At 43.7% G+C, this 20940-nt stretch overlaps 1 protein-coding gene across 2 annotated transcripts in view; it reads right to left on the bottom strand.

Annotated features, from left to right (window-relative positions):
• The window catches only part of AZIN1 (antizyme inhibitor 1), a 590344-nt gene that overhangs the window by 546471 nt on the left and 22933 nt on the right, over positions 1 to 20940 (bottom strand). For both annotated transcript variants that reach the window (XM_078686910.1, XM_078686911.1), the window contains exon 2: positions 1151 to 1291. The gene's annotated coding sequence lies outside the window, so the exon portion shown is untranslated. The remainder of the gene's footprint in view (positions 1 to 1150; positions 1292 to 20940) is intronic.

Raw genomic sequence — 20940 nt, 5'->3', positions numbered from 1 at the left:
TGTACCTGAAGCCTATTCAGTGTCTTCAGTCCTTTCCTATTCATGTGCGAGCTCCAAGCCTCTAGGAGAGCATTGTTTTGCTTGAGGTTTGGCATGATGTGCCCAGTGCTTTTGTTAACCATACTTCATTCTGGGCAAGGGAACCTCTCCTGCTTTGCAATCTTCTTGTCCTTCGGCAAACACAGGTTGCAGAACCTATGCAAATCCTTTTGTGGCAGCTTGTGTTGGCTCTTTGGCCAAAACCCAGTAGACTTTTATATGGAGAATGTAAGGTATCTTCTTGACCCAACAACTAGATCACAGACTAATGTACAGCATTTGCATCTAGCAGAAACCCACATTTCAAAACTAAACATTCTGATCTGATGAAAGGCATAACCCTAAGGAGTACATACACTCCTATTGATGAAACACCAACATCTAGCTCTACTCGGAGCTCTACATTTACTGCTCTGCAGCTCATACTGTAAAGAGGCAGTGGCGAACAAAGGACTTCAACAGATGCTAGTGTAATACTGAGTCAGTAGGAAGAATCCCATGATTTCACCTTTCGAGAACCACACTGGTTCTCTGTCTTCCGTCACTACAAATACTACAATTTCTCTAGTAAGGGAAGGTACCCTAAAAACCTTCCACTGCTAATATAGTTCTGCAAACAATACACCACCCTTCAAAAATTCAGAATGGACTTACCAAAGAAAAGTGTATAGGCTCAGCAATAGCTCTAGTACACATTTTAAACTTTCTGAAAAGTATATTTGATTTAACAAAGAAAGGGCCTTACTACTGGTAGTTACCCCAGCGGTCTCAGCAAAGACATTCCAATTCACTAGGTTTTTAACCCCCAGAGATACGGATTCTATGCGAAGTGGAAAATAAGCACTTCAGAAAGGCATGGGAAGGATCACATTTATCAGATACATAAAGCACTAGAATAAAAACCTGTTTTGAGAACTAGGATGGGGGGGGGGGGGGAGAGAGAGAAGAGGGTTGTTCAATGCAAGAAACTTTCACCACTGGTTAATGGCAGCTGGGGGATGGGGGAGAAGGAATGTTGGGTAAATTGGAAACAATATTTGGGTTGTTTCAAGATACATTATGCTCTCTCATTCTATGATCTCATTTTTTTGATAAATTATTTAACACTTACCTGGACAAGTTAGGAGATGGAACCCTACTATCATCAGCTAGGTTCCCAAGGAGGCTCAGCGTTGAAGTTGAACGGTTCTTTATAAAGCGCCTCTCCTAGTCCTTCAGGATAATTGTTAAAAACTTTGAGAGAAAATCCGCCCTAAAGAAAAATACACAGGTATATAAGAAACTGAGGAAGAAAAAATACTAAAATAGTTTTGCTGCAAAAAGAAAACTTGTCAAGTAGATGTTTTTCAGTCTTCATGAGAACTGCTGTTTCCGAGGTTGATAGAGGAGGTTTGTCAGATAACATTAATAAAAGGTCTGGGGCTAAAACTAACTTGCTTGAAACAAGTATGAATGTCCTGTCCAGACATCAGCAGATATTATTGCCTTGTTGCCAGACAGGGCCACTTAAATAAATAAATGTATAAAATAATCTAATCAAGTGTTGTAAAAAAAATAAAAAAAATAAAGATTTTCGCCCTAAAGGTTTAGCTTGACAAACCAACTGCTACCAATTCTGTACAATATACAGAGCGGGCCTTCGCTCTTCCAGGAGTATTCTCGTGCATAATGAGACTGGCTCTTTGGTTTATCGTTCTGCCTTCTTGGGAGTGCTTGTATTGCAACATCAACTATTTTACATCCTAAAAGTTAGATGAACAATCACTCATTCAGTATTTATTTTAGACATGCATCACATACAAAAAGCAGTGCTATTTCATTCTGACAGGTATTTTTAGGTCTGGCCTTTAGACAGCTTCAGCTGACTTTACAGACTATGATTTCGCTAAAATATTCATTGATAAAAATACACACGAGAGGAGAGTTTCATTCACTGGTCTGTTAAATTGCCATCTACATTTTACTTCTATCTATTAGGGAAAACAGTACGGAGAGCAGAGCAGTCCACTTCACCAATTAGCTCCCTTTACATTGAGTAACTGCTCAAAGCTTGCTCACATTTGCATTAAAATATTGCCTCTTTTTTGGACAGAGCGAACTCGAAAAGGGCTTTTGGGAGTTATTTTGCATAATAACTTTAAAGCAGTATATTTATTTTGCCTTCATTTCACGTGCCCAGTTAAACAGAGATTAATTTTCCGGTCTCCTTTTTAGGTTTCGCCTGGCGTTTACTGTGCAAGCAGTATCGCGCAGGCGAAATCTTATGTTTACACAGTATGTAGCTTTGTCCCCCCTCTCTGTTCCATTGGCTAGCTCCATAAACGGAGGCTAGCCATTGGAACAGAGATCTGCCCGTCATTGCCGGAGCAGATTCATGGGCGTTCCCGCGATTTTTACTCATCCCGCCCCTTTGCGATCGTCATGCGGCTGCAGGCGTGTGTTTATTTTATTTTTTTTCTCGTGATGTTTTCGTCTTTTTCGTAGTGCCTTTAGCCGGAGTGGTCTGCGAGATTTAAGTTGCCAGGAAGTTGTTATTTGCGATCAGGTAAGCAGCATTTTGTTTAATATTTTATTTGCATGTGTATTTGCATTTTATTTGCATGTGTCTCATGTCGTCTCCCTTTTTGTATGTGTACCCAGTCTCATGTCGTCTCCCTGTTTGTTGTGTGTGTCTTGGCTGTCGTCTCTACATGCCCCGTGTTGTGGATGTTCCCCCGCCCCCACCTCCTGCTGTCCGTGTCTCCGTTCCCACCCCACCTCCATTGCTCTCGTTCGTTCAACGAGGGTCCGCGTCGCATGGTCAGGCCGCTCACACGTCGGGTCAGTGGTTGCCTTTGGCGCCTCCGACGGCGAGTCCCCTGCTCCCCCTTGTGGATGCCATGGTCTGCTGGACACTCTGGCATGTTGCGGTGAGTGCCCAGGCATGGTCTCCCCCCTCACCTGCAGTCCCAGAGGCCGGAGGTTGTGTTTTGTTGCATGTTTTGTTGCCCCTGTGGGGGGGGGGGGGGGGGGGGGGGGCAGCATCGGGGTTGGAGGTGCGTTGCGGCCAGAGCCGGGTTGCGTAGTTGTGGAGCTGGGTCGGCCCGGGACAGCTTGTGTGCGGCTCAGTGGATGCGTCTCCGGGGAGCTCTTGCACAACTGTTTATTTGTGGGAGCACTTCGGGGCCGTCTGTGCGACACGCTGGGCATGAGAGCCACGTTCATTGTCCTTCTTGGGGGGGTGGAATGGGCTGACTTCCATTGGAGGGAAGGCGGGTGTACTTGGTCATGCGCTGCTCCTGGGCGGGTCATACGGTGTGTCCTCGGGGTGTTGCACACGTTTTCCATGCATACCCTTTTTATTAGGTTTTGCCTGGCTTCCCTGCCCCCTCGCTGCGCTTGCTTGCCTGCCCCCTCGCTGCGCTTGCTTGCTTGCCCCCTCGCTGCGCTTGCTTGCCTGCCCCCTCGCTGCGCTTGCTTGCCTGCCCCCTCGCTGCGCTTGCTTGCCTGCCCCCTCGCTGCGCTTGCTTGCCTGCCCCCTCGCTGCGCTTGCTTGCCTGCCCCCTCGCTGCGCTTGCTTGCCTGCCCCCTCGCTGCGCTTGCTTGCCTGCCCCCTCGCTGCGCTTGCTTGCCTGCCCCCTCGCTGCGCTTGCTTGCCCCCTCGCTGCGCTTGCTTCCCTGCCCCCTCGCTGCGCTTGCTTCCCTGCCCCCTCGCTGTGCTTGCTTCCCTGCCCCCTCGCTGTGCTTGCTTCCCTGCCCCCTCGCTGTGCTTGCTCTCCTGGGTGGGTGTGTGTGGCTCTGGGTGGGTGTGTGTGCCTCTGGGTGGGTGTGTGTGCCTCTGGGTGGGTGTGTGAGGCTGTGTGTGTCTGTGGCTCTGGGTGTGTGTGTGTGTGTGTGTGGTGGTAATTGCTGTCTGCTGAGCTCATCCAGTAGGGTAAAATAGGTCTCACATTTGCGAGAGATTAAGCTATTGGCAATGTAAATGACAATGCCATTTATTTATCTGTTTTCAAAACCAACACATAAATAAAAAAATTGTCATTTACAATGCCAATAGCTCTAACTTTTGAAAAGGCGAAACCGTTGCATTGTAAATGCTTGTTAAAGTTGCTGTTATAAAAGTACTTAAGTGACAGTGTAACACTGTCGCGGTCTGCAACTCAAGTGCTAGGTCTGATGCAGATTTATTCTGGTCTCCTTAAACAAAAATCATAAAATGCATGGCACTAAAAAAAAAAACGGAACGAATTATTAAATAAATACCACTACTAAAAAGGCCAAAACACATTTTATTTTTATTTAACGTTTTTATTGCAAGCATATGATGTTTAAGTGGATATTTTATTTACGGTATAGTATGCTATCAATACAAAGCAAAAAAAAAAAATCAACCGTTGCACAAGCAGTCCAATGGTTTTGCCAATGCATGTTTAATTGTGGTAGTCAGGCTCTGTATTTTGTCAGAAATATTTCACGTACATCTATAGAGAAGCATTGGAAAACCTAAGAGGTTTCTCTTGAGTATACCAACAAGGGCCAGATAATATTGTGATGTATTCCTATAGGTTCTGTATCGATCCCCCTATTCCTGACCCTATTCTGGTTAACAAATTAACTAGCAGCCATCCCATGATGCAGAAACCGTTATCTGATTACGCCAGACCACGGCACAGGAGCGCGTTATCTGATTAGGTCATAACGCTTGCCATCTAATTAGGCAAGCAATATTCCTCCAGCCCCTGATAAGGCATACGGAGTTCTCAAAACAAATCAAACCTATGACAACCTGGGAAAAACCCTGCGGCCATTGTTTTGATTTCACCGAGAACTTCAGTAAAAGAATGTGCTAACGACCAGCTCGTATGACATCCTTATTAACGTATCTATGTCCATCCTTACGTCAATCTCGGCACCTTACAGGTATAAATATTACCGATATTGCCTTAAGCAAACACACGCGGTGGTGATGAGATCGGAGCAGCGAGACTTGCCGAAGCTCAGCAGAGAGCGAAGCCCACTGATGCTGCCCCGCCTTCCTGACGCGCTGAGAACGAGACGCTGCCTTTCTCCTGCCGAGAAATCCAGCTCCGGCGCTTCCGAGCAGCCCTTGCAGGCAGCCTGGAATATCGAGACCAAAGATGAGAGATACCATCCCTCAATCATCCTAGATTCTAGGTACGGAACTGAATAACCCCTTGCAGAGAATTCTTGAATCAGTCACTTGGCAAAACAAACTTAACTTAAACTACTACTTTCTATCCCTGCCCACGTATCAGGCTTAGGTCAGGTACACTGGGGTAGGCATAGTTAGAAGCACCAGTTGAGTACGATTAGTCAAATGTTTATATGTATGTATCTATTTTATCCATTTTAAACCACCATATGGCTTAGAAACCATATAAATGTTTTACAGTATTATTTTATACTTCTGCTTTTATTGTATGCACTTTACTTAACCATAAGTATTGCAATAATATCGATTCATTTCTCTTGTACGAGAAAAGAGACTGATCAATAAATAACATCTTTTATTGAACACGCCCGTCTCTTCCTTTTCTCTACAATCTGGTGAAACTAAGAATGCACGTACTGACTGAGTAAAATAAGTTGTCTTTTGTTTTCACACGACTCTAGAGATACACTCTTGATTAGGGGAGAGCAAAGTTGTCATGTTCTATGGTTGTCAGAAACTAAATCCCTTCTTGTCTATCCAGGGAGGTTCAACTCCTCCTTGCCTATTCGAGAAAGTTTCTAGTGAACTCTGAGCTAGCTGGCAAACCCAAAACTTTAAGTCTAATATCGACAGTAGAAGACCTAGTTAACGTCTGGTCTAGGTCTATACTATTGGAGGTATTATTCCAATGCGCAGAGCCTATTGGGATAATAGGAACTACACTACATGGCGCCCAACGTGTTTGGATAGGCGATAAAACTAACGCAAGACTTTAGAGTAACTCAGTCGTGCTTTTTCACTCAGACCCCTTTTTTCCCATAATGCTCCAAAGACGTCTGGAGTGGGTGAGAGGTAAAATCCGCCAAACCTCGCAGGAGGGAACTCCTATGTATGGTTCTTGGTTCAATCAACGTTGAAGGATACACTGTTCCAAAATATTGTGCATCTCATCTTTGTTTCCACAAGAAACCTGATCTGCAAACAAACAGAATAACCATCCTGACAGTAAAATGCCAGAAAGTGATGATGAAAGAGAGATAGCTAGAGTAGCAGCTGAAGTAATAGAAGCTGATAATACTATGCAAGAAGCAGACCCGGATATAATACTCATCCCGGTCAACATAAGAAGATCTATAACGTTAAAACTTATAGACAATGGACTGACACCAAGAGGTGGTACAGTCCTATTCATAATTGAGGCACACGAATATCGGCAGACAGAGGTATTCTATTCATGGATAAACTTTCCAGCAGCTAATGCTGTAACAAAGGAGTTCCACTGTTATAAAATAGAGGAACCTCCGGATACCTACACTCCTTTCGAGGAAGTGGAAGTACCACTTAAATTCCAAGAGCAACTGCTCTTGTTTAATGGCGCCCTAAAACATAATAATCACATCACCAGGCTCGGTCCACTAGGTAGACCAGGAGCAACGTGGCCGGTCCTAGCCGGATACACACCACATCCAGACATCGAAAGAATGTCTGCAGCAGATGTTTTAGTACAACAATTAATTAAAATATATAGACAACTAGTCCAATATGTAATGCGGACTTCAACCATCCAACCTGTAGTTAAAATCCCACAGCTGACCCCTCATCAGGGGAACACAAATAAAATTACACCACAGAACATACAGTCCTGCCTAGGTAAAGTACCAGCTAAACGGGAACAAATACCATTCTGGTTAGCACAAAAAATCACCCAAATAGAGGCGGTGTTTCCAGACACCACCCCTGTGGATAAACACAGGATTCTGACTGTCTTCCAATGGGAATCGCACCACACGTGGAGGACTGTGACACTTGGGGTACAGTCTTTGCTTCCATTTACACAAAAACACATGGAGTTCCATCCATGTCAGTAATACCAGATGTGCTAAAACAAATTCAAGACGAATACGGTCCAGAACCCGCTTTAACTCTTGGTATGAAATTACTAAAAGACTTCAAGCAGGTCTCGGCAATATTACTAGCCAACATAAAAGGAGAAGCAGCGAATGTGGCGATCCGCCAGAGGTTAAAAGAGACAGATATAGCAGACCAACCAGCTGAAATTGCCAGAATTATAGAAAAATCCTATGAAGAACTAGGTAGAGATAGTTTGGGTGGAATACCAGTAAAGCCCCAACTAATTGAAAGTCCTGAAAAAATATTTATTAAAAATAATCTAAACAGTCAAAAGAAGAACTGGGATGGAAACAAACAATCCAATCCAAAAGAAAAGAGATTCCAGTCCAGAGGAAGGTCTCCTCGGCGGAGAGAAAGATCTCCGGACCAAGGACCCAAGTCTCCCCAAAGGGAGCCCTCTGTGAAAAAATACAACCTTAGAAATAGGGATAACATAAAGAAACCTGATAGATAAAGACTTTGATACACGTCCCTCTCAATCTTTTCAGACTTCCTCGCAGAAATCGGAAAGAAGAGGACGATCGGAACCCAGGGAAGGGCACGTCAAGTCCAAAGACAAGGAACCTGCTCATCCAAATAAAAAATTACAGTTTCCAAAAAAGAAGGTAGCCAGTATTAAAGTATTTAACAATGCCGAGAATACTGAGGAAACAGCTGAAAAACGGAGAGTGGGCTCAGACAATGCTAGACAGCGCAGCAGAAGTGAGCATAGCACGCAAAGTCCTTATGAATCATCTGGAGACAGTGGACACGAATGAATACATTCAGGTGGAAACTGCAGACACCAGAGTTAGCAAACCTCACAAAATATATGAAATAACTTTACGTATAGAAGGGGATAAGACTAGAAAAATAAGGGGCCTTTTTTGGGATAATCTCTCCAAGGGCTATGACATCCTTCTAGCTGAAAAAGATTGGCCACCAGAGTTCGTCAGGGAGTGCCCACATGGCAAAGAAATAATTATGCCTGCCTTCTCAAATCATATTCCAATTCATAAAAAATATACACTTGCAAGAAAGTGGGCAGTAGCTCAAGCTCCTGCTTTATATAAAAATCATGTAGGATGGGATGAGGACTCTCCTCCTCACAAAATCCAGTTAAAATCACAACCTACTGCACAAAGGCAGTATCCAATCAAGCAAGAAGCTAAAAAACAGGTAAAAGAAATTCTAGATCAACTAGAATACCAGGGGGTGATTGAAACTTGCACCTCACAAATGAACAACCCTTTGTTTCCTGTCTCCAAACCAGACAATTCATATCGTCTAGTTTTGGATTACAGACACCTTAACTCGTGTTGCAAAACTTTTGCAGTACAAAACTCGCATAGTGCTGCACTAATGAATAACATAGTGCGCAAAAAATATAAAACAACATTAGACATCTCTAATGGATTCTTTTGTCAAAATATAGCACCAGAGAGCAGATACTTATCAGCGTTCTCAATAAATGGCGCTCAAAAAAGAATTCTGTCGGTTACCCCAGGGGTACAAGAACAGCCCAGGATTATTCTCAGCGAGAGTAACAGAGTTACTACAAACATATGATGACGAAGCATTATCGTATGTCGACGACATATACCTAACAGACGATGACTTGGATACTCACTTGAAGAGAGTGAACACCATAATACTTGGGTTCGCAGCAGAGGGTTACAAATTCAACTTAAAAAAATCTAGAATTGCCCATCTAACAGTCCTGTTCTTAGGATATGAATCATCAAGTGAAGGCAAAAGCCTGGCTGACAATTTCCTAGAGAAATGTGCCGTACTCCAAGCACCTAGAACACTAAAAAACCTACAGTCAATTCTAGGCTTCCTAAATTTCGGAAGAACATACATTGCAAATTACGCAGAAAGGGTCAAACCCCTTTATGATCTAATAAAACCAGATTTTAAAAAAACCAATTGGACTCAAATACACACAGAAATTCTGAGATCCTTACAAACAGATATGTTAATTAAAACAAAACTAGAAACACGTGATAACACACGCAACCTTGTGATTCGAGTCATCCCAGGAAGATGCGGATTCACATACCTGACCTCTAACGAGGGAGAAAAGGTACCAATTGCATTCAAATCACACTTGTACACAGAAGCTGAAAAGAAATTCAGCATTAAAGAAAACATTGTTCATGCAGTTCAAACCGCAATAGCTAGAGAAAAAGATAAAGCTGACGGTAGACACATCACAGTCAGAACAGCAGAATCAGCCTTTGAGGCATTAACAACCCCGTGTAATTTACCAACAGCATTGAATCCGGAATGGATACAATGGGTGAATTCCATTACAATGGACAAAGTAAAATACTACTTTGATCCAGAACTAGAGGAACTAAAATATCTAGAATATGAAAGAATATTCCCTCTGCCAATCGACATTCTGCCATTACGACAGTACGCTTGTGTAATCTATACAGACGGACATGCTCAACCATCCGTTTGGGGGGAACAAGCATACAACCCCACATGTGAGATTACAAAAGAAGTGTGGCGCGGAGGTATACTAAGACCTCTATTAACAAAAACACACTCAGTAGAAACTAATTCAGAACAACAGACTGAAATAATAGCATTGAAAATGGCGCTAGATAATGCAGATCGCGAATTCCCGACACTCATAGTGTCCGATTCGTATTACTGCGTCAAATCATATAACCGCGATTTACAGAAATGGATTCAAAACGGTTACAAAGATGACACAGGTGCAACAATAAAACAAAAACTGCTTTGGGAACAAGTAGTTCTTTTACAAAAGGAACTACCAAAGACTCACGTGATACATACACTGAGTCATCAACGTGATGGCGTTCAAGTTGCAGGGAATTCATTGGCTGATGAGGCCGCGAAGGCAGCTGTGCAAACGGCTTCCGTAGCTGCCATCACTCGGTCAAAAACAAAAATAGACAGCGATACATTACAAGCTGTCAGCGCTACAGTAAAAGACGCGATAGAAACACTCCCGAAAGGCTTTCCAGTAAAGTACTCATACATAACTGATGCAAATAATGTTCCATTTGCTCGAATCCCTGGAGTGGGGGATAGAGTAATTCCAAACATGGAACATAGGTCAGGACTCATCATAGCGGCACACGAAGGACTTGCTTCTGTACATGCTGGCGTCTCAGCCACAGTATCGTTATTAAAACAGAGATACTGGTGGCCACAAATGAGAAGACAAACCAGGAACTATGTTCTAGAATGTGACATTTGTCAGAAAATGAAAGTAACAGTAAGACGACCAGCACAGACGCCCCTTCTAATCTCGGATAAACCATTAGCCTGTGTTTACCTGGACCACTGTGGTCCCTTACAAAGGGATGGTAACTATAAATATATCTTGGTCGCAGTGGATTCATGCACGAGATTCATATGGATGTGGCCCCAGCGAACGGCTGACGCCAGAACTGTTATAAAAGATTTGCAAGTCTTTATCGGCACATACTCAATTGGCGTGCTGCATTCTGACCAGGGTCCTGCTTTTAGCTCTAGAGCTTATAAGGAGGCCATGGCCAGCATGGGCATTGCATTGCGGTATTCTTGTCCATTTCATCCCGAGGGAAACGGAATTGTTGAAAGAAAAAACCGTGACATAAAGCAATCTATAACAGCAAAGGTATTAGGTTCGGGAGCTGGGTGGGTCAAACATCTAATAAGTGTCCAACGTAGTCTAAACAACTTGCCAAGAAATTCTCTGAGGGGATTCAGTCCGTACGAATTGTTGTTTGGAACTAGGATGTTAGTCTTAGATCTTGACAGTCAGACTTCAGTGGTAAAAGAAAAAGGCTTTGATATCAAAGACCGTTTGGCTATTTTGCAGGACTAAAAACGAAACAAGAAAAGACCTGAGCAACATAAAGTTGAAATCAACGATAAGTGGGAGCTCGCACAGCGTTGTGAAATTTGTAGGTTGTGAAGAATTGTAGCGTGCCACTGGGTAGAACACTGTCTGGCCAGGCAGTGTGAGCACAAAGCTAGAAAATAAGAAGGTCCCCCTACTGGGAGGGGAACTAACCAGTGCACAGCAAAAGGACCGTAGTCTTATTCCATAAACACCATAATCACAGCAATCTGTGTGAACGATTTCAAAGTTTTTAATCCATTCATGAAGAATATTCAAGCATATTCATGTTCAGCCTGAAGCGTGTCATAGCACGCAATATAATCCAACCAATGTGTAGTCAAAAAACAAAGTCCCGATGCATTTCGGGCAAAAGCCCTTTCTCAAGGGAATGCTCTACAAGAAAATATAAATGTAACCAGAATCAATAAACTATACAAGATACAAACGATCGAATGCAGGCATGCATAAACCAAAATTTAAAGTGGCTAAACTGGCTTGTGAAAACTATTGCAAAAATGTGTAAAATATCCCAAAGATTACAACATCTAACGGCCATATCGGAAGTTGTGAAAAGGTCGGTAATGCGTGGTGAAAAGACCACCCGTGGTCGCGTGAGCAGAAAATACATATAAGAAAGGTGTCCGGGAAGGTACCAAACCGAAGTGTGCAGCGGCAGGCGACAAACATGCCAAGGTGTACAGGAACACCGGGTTACTTACATGCTGGGAATCTACGGGGTGCCTCGCGGCGTGACAGTAGGGTTGTGTTACTAGGAACGGGGAGTGCTCCTCTTGTTCAACTACCAACGGTGAACACAAACAAAGGACACAGTGCGGAGTGTGAGTTAACAGGAAAAACGGACTGTGGAGAGTAACAAAAACGTCGCCATTTTAGAAAGGTGCAGTGTGACAAGTGAATGAATGTACATTGGGGTGATGAATGGTGTGTACAGATGACATTGATATATGAATGTTACAGATAGCAAAGAAATTCGATTCGATCGTTAAGCCCATTGGGCGCCATCGTTGAGAGGAAACGGATCCAGAAATTTTCACGTTTTAGCAGAGTGTTCTTATTATTGAAAGATATTGGTACTTGTTCCAAAATCAGGAATTTGAGTTGAGCAACAGAATGTCTCAATTCGGCAAAATGAGCAGCCACAGTGGATTTAAGATTTAGTGCGGATGTTGCTTTTATGTTCTAAAATCCGGGTACGGATTTTTCTTTCAGTGTGTCCCACGTAACATTTACCACACGGACACTTCAACAAGTAAATCACATTGTTCGAGTTGCAAGTGGCATTTACTTTGAGCTTGATGGGATGCCCTTTCATGGGATGGCACATGATGTTGCCAGTAATGCAGTTATTACAATTGGAACAGTTATAACACGGTCTCAGTCCTTTGTATTCCTTGTGTGTGTCTTCTTGATTAGGTTTGGTCAGGATTTCTTTGAGGTTTCTACCTCGTGTGAATGCGAAAATAGGAGGTTGGTTGAACAAACCCTTGAAATCTGGTTCCAGGGTGAGGATAGACCAATGTTTTCGGATGATAGATTGAAAACGGTTGGACGTTTTGGAATATTTCGAAACTACAACCAAGCGTTCAGATTCAGTTTTTGGTTTGGTTTGCAATAAGGTGGTTCTGTTTTTTTTGGCACTTCTTGCCATGGCAAGATCCAATATTGGTGTAGGGTATCCTCTTGATTTCAATCTGTCAAGTGTGTGTTGCATTTGCACTTTGCATTCATCTCCACAGTCCGTTTTTCCTGTTAACTCACACTCCGCACTGTGTCCTTTTGTTTGTGTTCACCGTTGGTAGTTGAACAAGAGGAGCACTCCCCGTTCCTAGTAACACAACCCCACTGTCACGCCGCGAGGCACCCCGTAGATTCCCAGCATGTAAGTAACCCGGTGTTCCTGTACACCTTGGCATGTTTGTCGCCTGCCGCTGCACACTTCGGTTTGGTACCTTCCCGGACACCTTTCTTATATGTATTTTCTGCTCACGCGACCACGGGTGGTCTTTTCACCACGCATTACCGACCTTTTCACAACTTCCGATATGGCCGTTAGATGTTGTAATCTTTGGGATATTTTACACATTTTTGCAATAGTTTTCACAAGCCAGTTTAGCCACTTTAAATTTTGGTTTATGCATGCCTGCATTCGATCGTTTGTATCTTGTATAGTTTATTGATTCTGGTTACATTTATATTTTCTTGTAGAGCATTCCCTTGAGAAAGGGCTTTTGCCCGAAATGCATCGGGACTTTGTTTTTTGACTACACATTGGTTGGATTATATTGCGTGCTATGACACGCTTCAGGCTGAACATGAATATGCTTGAATATTCTTCATGAATGGATTAAAAACTTTGAAATCGTTCACACAGATTGCTGTGATTATGAGGTTTATGGAATAAGACTACGGTCCTTTTGCTGTGCACTGGTTAGTTCCCCTCCCAGTAGGGGGACCTTCTTATTTTCCAACATAAAGTTGAAACAGCAGCCAACAACCACTGAAGAACCACCACCTGTCCCAGCAAGACCTGTCTGGATTCCAAAAGTTGGGGATCTAGTCAGAGAAAAGATCGCGGTAAAGAAGGAATTTGGGCCTTCTTACAGAAAAGCAGTTCCTGTCTTGTCCATAAACGGGACAAGATCAGTTGTACTACCGCCGCTTGCTGGTAAAAAGGAGAACCGAGTTGTATCCATCGACCTGGTAAAACCACAATCATGTGGCCGATAACAAACAGTAGGCCAAGTGGACTCCCGATAAGTAGTAGAACACCGAGGTTTGCTACAAGTACAGAGGTGCTAACTAAAAGGCTAATCACATTCGAAACGCCTACAGAACAACAACAAGGACTATGCAACAACGCAATGGAACTCACACCTCTGAAAACCCAAATAAAAACATTTAGTAGAGACACACCAACCTACAATGAAGTAACAAATGAATATGCTGAAGCTGCAAGAAACAGTAATCCTGAAGCAATTGGAACAATAGACAGAACGGCATCCGGCTACTTCATCAACTTTGAAGATTCTTCTGAAGATCTAAGTGAATCAAAGACACAGCCATCAACAAAAACTTAAAGCTAAGGAAATATGGAAACAGCTGAAAGAAACCTATCTGATTTCTCCATGGATTGAATTTTGGGTGTCCTTTGGTGTATTTATCCTGATACTTTGGCTCATCATGATACTATGTTTGGGACGCTTCATTGAGGGAAAATATGCTAAAATGGACACAGCAAGCCAGAAAATCAACTTGATCCTCAAGCCACACACGTCTTCACACGTCAAGAAAAGAGAACTTTCTTCAGTCAATTTCACAGCCAATCCTATACCGGGTGGGGTAGCATGGGACAATACTGACTATGAAATTTATGGTCCGGTCGAAATCCTCAAATATCCACACCAAATCAAGATCTCGTTGAGTGACTTTGTAAAACCAAACTCATTTGCTGATGATTGGGACTTTGAAAGTATCAATGACATGTCTGACCTAGTGATGTCTGCTAAATTTACCAAACATGATTATTTGCAGGGTTCGTCTAATTATGATAGTATGTACTGCTACAACCACTATGGTAACCATTTTTTACATAAATCAGCACAACCTAGAAATGTTTTAAATTATAATCAATGGGAACATTGTGCAACCCCTCCAAAAGGAAGCTCAAGAACAGTTTATGACAAATATTCATATTTTTCAGGGTTCAACACAAGTAATGCTGAAACATTTTATTTCAAATTGTCAAATAAGACAGGAACAAAAACCATGCTTACAAACACAAAATTGATATATTCGGACTCATTTTTTGAACAAATGAATACATTTGGTTTTGATTATTGGGACAAAAATGTTGAAGTAAAAAGTGTTTGGGGTACAAAAGAATGGCAAGTACAAGGTATAGAATCATTGTTTAGAGCCTGCATGATCCCAGAACAAATTATATTCTTGAATGAAACTATTCAACAAACTACCTGTCTTGGATTAGCCAAAATCAAAGACTTAAATAAACCGTCCATTCCAAAACCAACAATGAACAGCAATAACTCTGCAGATGAAGAGATAGACGTAAACTATGTATTAAACCAAAACAGAACAAATCCTGATTGGAAACAATGGTTAATCTGGCCCACAGATACTAATAACTGTCAAGACAGATTCCTGAACAAAACACAGGGGTTCAAATGACCAGGCCAGACCCTAGATATTCCCAAAGACAACACCCAGGGATAATCACCACCTACAGTGTGGGCAAACTCTGCCTTCATTGGCTAAAAACTTCCACACTGACAGAAATTAAGCAACACCTAACTTTACTTACTGATGGTGCTGACTTGCGTGATTTTATTATGGGACCACGCAAACAGCGTCAAAAACGCTTCATAGGGAGGGAGGAGCCAAGATGGCGATCGGAACAGTCGCATAACCGCCTCGCTCCGTGATTTCTTCCTCCCCGCCACCTATCCTGTATTTCATCCTGTTCGGGGTGTTCCGAATTTGGTCACCAAGGAAGAGCCTTCACTTACCATCCTTTTCCGGGGCTCTGGCGTGTAGTCATTTCGGCGTTCTGCCCCTGTTGCCTTGCTGGCCTTCCCGGCCCCGAAGCCGGGGCCTCGAGTGCTGTGCTTGCCCGGAGATGCTCGGAGTACCGGCGGTCCGGAACCGGTGGAGAGACCCGATGCTGGGAGCCTGAGAGTCGCGGGCCGGAGGCCCTGGAGCGGACCCACCCCCGCGGGTGGGCCACCCCGTATGTCCGATTGCCTGCCGGCACGAAGAAGAGAAGCCGCGCTGTCCGGCACCTCTCAAGTGGGTAGCCCACTCCTGTTGCTTGTCCCGCCCGGGGTCCGGTGCTGGGCTCCCCCCGAGTGTTGTGGGGAGCACGCCCGTTCTTCTGGTGACTCTCCTTTCTCCGCCGAGCGCCATCCGCCGCGGATCGGTTGTGTGCCCTGGGGCCGCCGGTGCTCCTGGTGGACTTGGAGGCGCCCACGATGATGGTGGCGGGCGCTGTGCTTAAGATGGCGGATGGCCCCTCGGAGAGTCTTTCTCCTGGAGACGGGGAAATTGCTGCATTTGTTCTCTCCAGCCCTAGTTTGACTCGGGCGGCCCCTGCTCGGAGTGCTGTCTTGTCTGCCCTGGCTGCTCTGGGGATCGACCTGTCCTTGAAATGCCGAGACTTGGGAGTCGCGGATCTCCGCCATGGCTGCTCCGCCATTTTGTGACGCGGTGTCGTCTTCCCGAATTGTAATGGTTGAAACTTCTCCGGCTGCTGTGCTGGGATCTCCAGCTGGGTGTTTGATTCCATGGGATCATGTGGACCCGGTGCCAATGCTGCAGTGTTTCCTACATCCTGATTTCTCTGCTTCGTGCTGGACAGCCCAGATATTGTGCTTGGCCACGTGGATCGTTGAGGTACTTTTGCATTCTGACTGCTGCCGAGTTCTCCTGGTTGCTTCTTGTTGGCCGGGACGGTGTTTTGCGGAGATCCCACTGGCCTTCCTGGACTGGTATGGACCCACGGTATCATTCTGCTTTTCGGCCGTGGCGGGGTCTGGAAGCTCGACTCTTCATAAAAGTGGACAGGGGTGATTGTGCCGGAGTACCTGTGGGACCCTTTTAAATGGCATCTCCAGGCCTCATTATTTTGGTTAGTTCTTGTTTTTCATCCTTGTGTGGGCTTTTTTCAATGTCCTTTTCGACCTCGATTGGTGATCCGTTGTTGCGGGTGGGGTAGTATTCCATGTTTCGATCGCTGGCTCCTCTCCTATCCTTTTTCCTCTCCTTCTCTCTCTCTTTGTTATTATTCCCTTTCTCTTTCTTCTATATTTCGGGTGACTCTGGGCGACAGGCACGCTGTTTAGTGGGGTAGGCCGTAGCCATTACAGTGATGTAGGGTGGGGGGGGTGTTGGTTATTTTAGTTTGTTTTATTCTATGGTCCCTTTTTGCTTTTTCAGGGGGTGGGCTATGTCCCTTTCTCTTCGCTCCTTTGTTTCGTACGTGTCCGCACTTTCTCCTTTTCCGGGGCGGGAGGGCTGTACATGTGGCGTCCACGTTATTTGTTCGCTGACATTTGTCCTTTATTTTTGGATCTTTGCTGGGCGTGGGAGGTCTTTGGGCTTTGCCCTACTAGGGTTATTTGATTGCGTGGGGGGCTGTCTCCCTCCCGCCCCCCCCCCTCTTTTTCTGTATATGTTGCGTGACGCCCGGTAGATATGGTTGCTGCCTCCTCTATAAAATGTAAAATGAAACCTTTCTTATCCTGGCGCTGACTGTTTAACGTCTTTATTTCACGTCTATCCTGTATTCATTCTATTGTACGCATTGATGTTGCCCTTTTTTTTGACTCTCCTGCTTTTGCGGCCGGCCCCTGTGGTTGTAGGCCTGCGCTTGTACTTCCACGTGTCTTTCAATAAAGGTTTTAAAAAAAAAAAAAAAAAAACGCTTCATAGCAGCCTCTATATATGCAGCTTACAACGAGGCCTGGAAGATAACTCAAATTGAGACAGCAGAAAGTATACAGGAAATTGACTGTATTAATTTGGAAAAATCGCTTTCTGTAGTGGACAATGGGTTAAGGACTCTGTCCTCCAGAATCTTTTCATTGGACAGCATTGTGTCATCAGCAATCGACATAATATCGCAAGACTTTCTGTTGTTACAACACGGTCAGTCTCAATTGCGTTCTATTGTACAGCTTGGCTGGACGTTACAAAATCTGCGTTCAGGCTATGTGCCTTGGCGTTTAATCAACACAACGTCACTATTCAATATCTTTAACCTTACTGATAAACAAATCAGTATGGCACAAAAGGGTGCTGATTATACAATCCTGAGCATTGAGAAACTCGAGAGATTACCATTGACAATGTCAGAACGACCTGTCATTGAATGGATAATACATGGGATAATTAATATTCCGATATCTACTTTCAGGTTTCAATACTGCCAAAAATATATACAGGCTGGCATGTACGAAAAATTGGGAAAAGGGTACATTAAGACAACATGGAACTTGCCCTATTCACATGCATGTGTCAGTAATAAAGGACAGAAAGTGTTTTAGTGGCAATAATTGTGCGATGTCACTAAGCGGTACACTTCTGTGTAATGGAATTAGTTTGCATGGAGCCTGTGAAGGGAACTCAAATAACCTTTCATGTCACCAGCTAGGCACACCTGCAACAGAGATAGAACCATTCTTTAAAAGACTCTATAACGGGAGTTACATTCTAATTGTGGATCGCAGATGTTGTAGTCTACTGCCCGGGGTTCCTTATCTCGTTAGTACGACTGCGAAGGTCATGTGCTGTGGACGCTTATTGTTCCCCAGCTCCTTTCCAGACAGGGAGGCAAGGGCATGGCCTAACTTGAAAATTACTTCTATTCGAGTTGATACTTTAAGCAGAATGAAAACAGTGCTTCTTCAGACGCCGACCAGGCTCACGTCATCAAAAGAAACGTATGATCTCCTAGTCGCAAGGACGACTGCAGAGATTCACTCATTGTTATCAACTAATTCCCCCATACATTTCGCAGAAATCCTGAATGAAATCTTAAATATTTCTGATACCAGTGGAGTCTCAAATGTATTTAAGACAGTATTTTCGATGGCATTAACACCATTCAAAGCCATACTGGGTATTTTTCCAGACTTCGTCCATTCGATTTTTGGAGGAGTTCCCCTCATTCTGGGACTAATTGCAGGAATCCTATTCCTAGTCCTTATATTTCGTTATGGCAAACCATGTCACAGACAAAACACCTGCGACAAGGGAAGAAACAATCCGAGCCATTGGATACCGGGACCGGATATCAAAAATCCTGGGACTAACCCGGCTTAGAGACCTGAACATGACTTGGTTTCTTTCATTTCGGCCGATATGGCAAAGATGTGTTTTACCTGTATTAAGGTGCATGCTGTGCGGAGAAGAATGCGTGTTGGACACCTGTCTGACGCTACAATCGGATGCGCCAATGGATGCAGAAACATTGTTGGGTCCGGTAAAGGCTCATGCATTGTGCTGCCCTCAACGGCTGCCAATCCTGATGACGGCATTCGTGGAAACTTCACCACTACGATTAAGGGGTAGTGAAGATCAAGATGAAAGCAGCATCGATCAGGTACAACCTTCTGTCAGCAATACTACTCAAAATGTCAATGGAGACAATCATGCACATGAGTGCATGGTTACATCCTTTTCCGAGTTAGTGGAACTCACAGGAAGCTGTTGACAGCTTTTTCAGCAGTCTCAACGATATGATGTTCTCACCAGAGCAGAAATAATGACTCTTGAACAAGCTAGCACACGGCGTTCCCGACACCTTGAATTTGGCCTTCAACTTTAATAATAAAGTAGCAAGATCGACTTTTCCTCCAGTGCACGGACAGCAATTTTTTAGCAGCCCCAAAATATTTTTGTTAAATTTTACGGGACACTTTTCTTCTGCTTAAAGTAAGAACTATTCTTAGAGAACTAATTTCTATTTTTAGAAACTTCATAGACATTAGCTGCCCGCTGGTATGTTTATAAATATTTTTGAACTGTGATGAAGTGGTCTCGAACTTTTCTTCTGTATTAAGAGCCATTTCATGTGTAATTCTAATATTCAATTACTAATAATGTATACATATGCGTGATTATTTTAGCATTATTCTACTGCTTGAGTGCATACAGTACATATGACTATTTTTTTCCCCGTATGTTACATAATTTCAAAATGCATTGTGTATTTTGGGGTGGTAAGGTATACACGATACTCTACAGTATGTTTTACTATGCCTAGATTCGTAAATATGGCCATAGTTAGCGTGGAGTGGGTGTGATGTATTCCTATAGGTTCTGTATCGATCCCCCTATTCCTGACCCTATTCTGGTTAACAAATTAACTAGCAGCCATCCCATGATGCAGAAACCGTTATCTGATTACGCCAGACCACGGCACAGGAGCGCGTTCTGATTAGGTCCTAACGCTTGCCATCTAATTAGGCAAGCAATATTCCTCCAGCCCCTGATAAGGCATACGGAGTTCTCAAAACAAATCAAACCTATGACAACCTGGGAAAAACCCTGCGGCCATTGTTTTGATTTCACCGAGAACTTCAGTAAAAGAATGTGCTAACGACCAGCTCGTATGACATCCTTATTGACGTATCTATGTCCATCCTTAAGTCAATCTCGGCACCTTACAGGTATAAATATTACCGATATTGCCTTAAGCAAACACACGCGGTGGTGACGAGATCGGAGCAGCGAGACTTGCCGAAGCTCAGCAGAGAGCGAAGCCCACTGACGCTGCCCCGCCTTCCTGACGCGCTGAGAACGAGACGCTGCCTTTCTCCTGCCGAGAAATCCAGCTCCGGCGCTTCCGAGCAGCCCTTGCAGGCAGCCTGGAATATCGAGACCAGAGATGAGAGATACCATCCCTCAATCATCCTAGATTCAAGGTACAGAACTGAATAACCCCTTGCAGAGAATTCTTGAATCAGTCACTTGGCAAAACAAACTTAACTTAAACTGCTACTTTCTATCCCCGCCCACGTGTTAGGCTTAGGTCAGGTACACTGGGGTAGGCGTAGTTAGAAGCACCAGTTGAGTACGATTAGTCAAATGTGTATATGTATGTATCTATTTTATCCATTTTAAACCACCATATGGCTTAGAAACCATATAAATGTTTTTACAGTATTATTTTATACTTCTGCTTTTATTGTATGCACTTTACTTAACCATAAGTATTGCAATAATATCGATTCATTTCTCTTGTACGAGAAAAGAGACTGATCAATAAATAACATCTTTTATTGAACACGCCCGTCTCTTCCTTTTCTCTACAATCTGGTGAAACTAAGAATGCACGTACTGACTGAGTAAAATAAGTTGTCTTTTGTTTTCACACGACTCTAGAGATACACTCTTGATTAGGGGAAAGCAAAGTTGTCATGTTCTATGGTTGTCAGAAACTAAATCCCTTCTT

This window comes from Lissotriton helveticus, chromosome 4_1 (genome assembly GCF_964261635.1).
Source record: "Lissotriton helveticus chromosome 4_1, aLisHel1.1, whole genome shotgun sequence".
In the NCBI taxonomy this organism is placed as follows: domain Eukaryota; kingdom Metazoa; phylum Chordata; class Amphibia; order Caudata; family Salamandridae; genus Lissotriton; species Lissotriton helveticus.
Note: the sequence above shows the minus strand (reverse complement) of the source record. Positions and strands in the feature narration are given on the sequence as shown.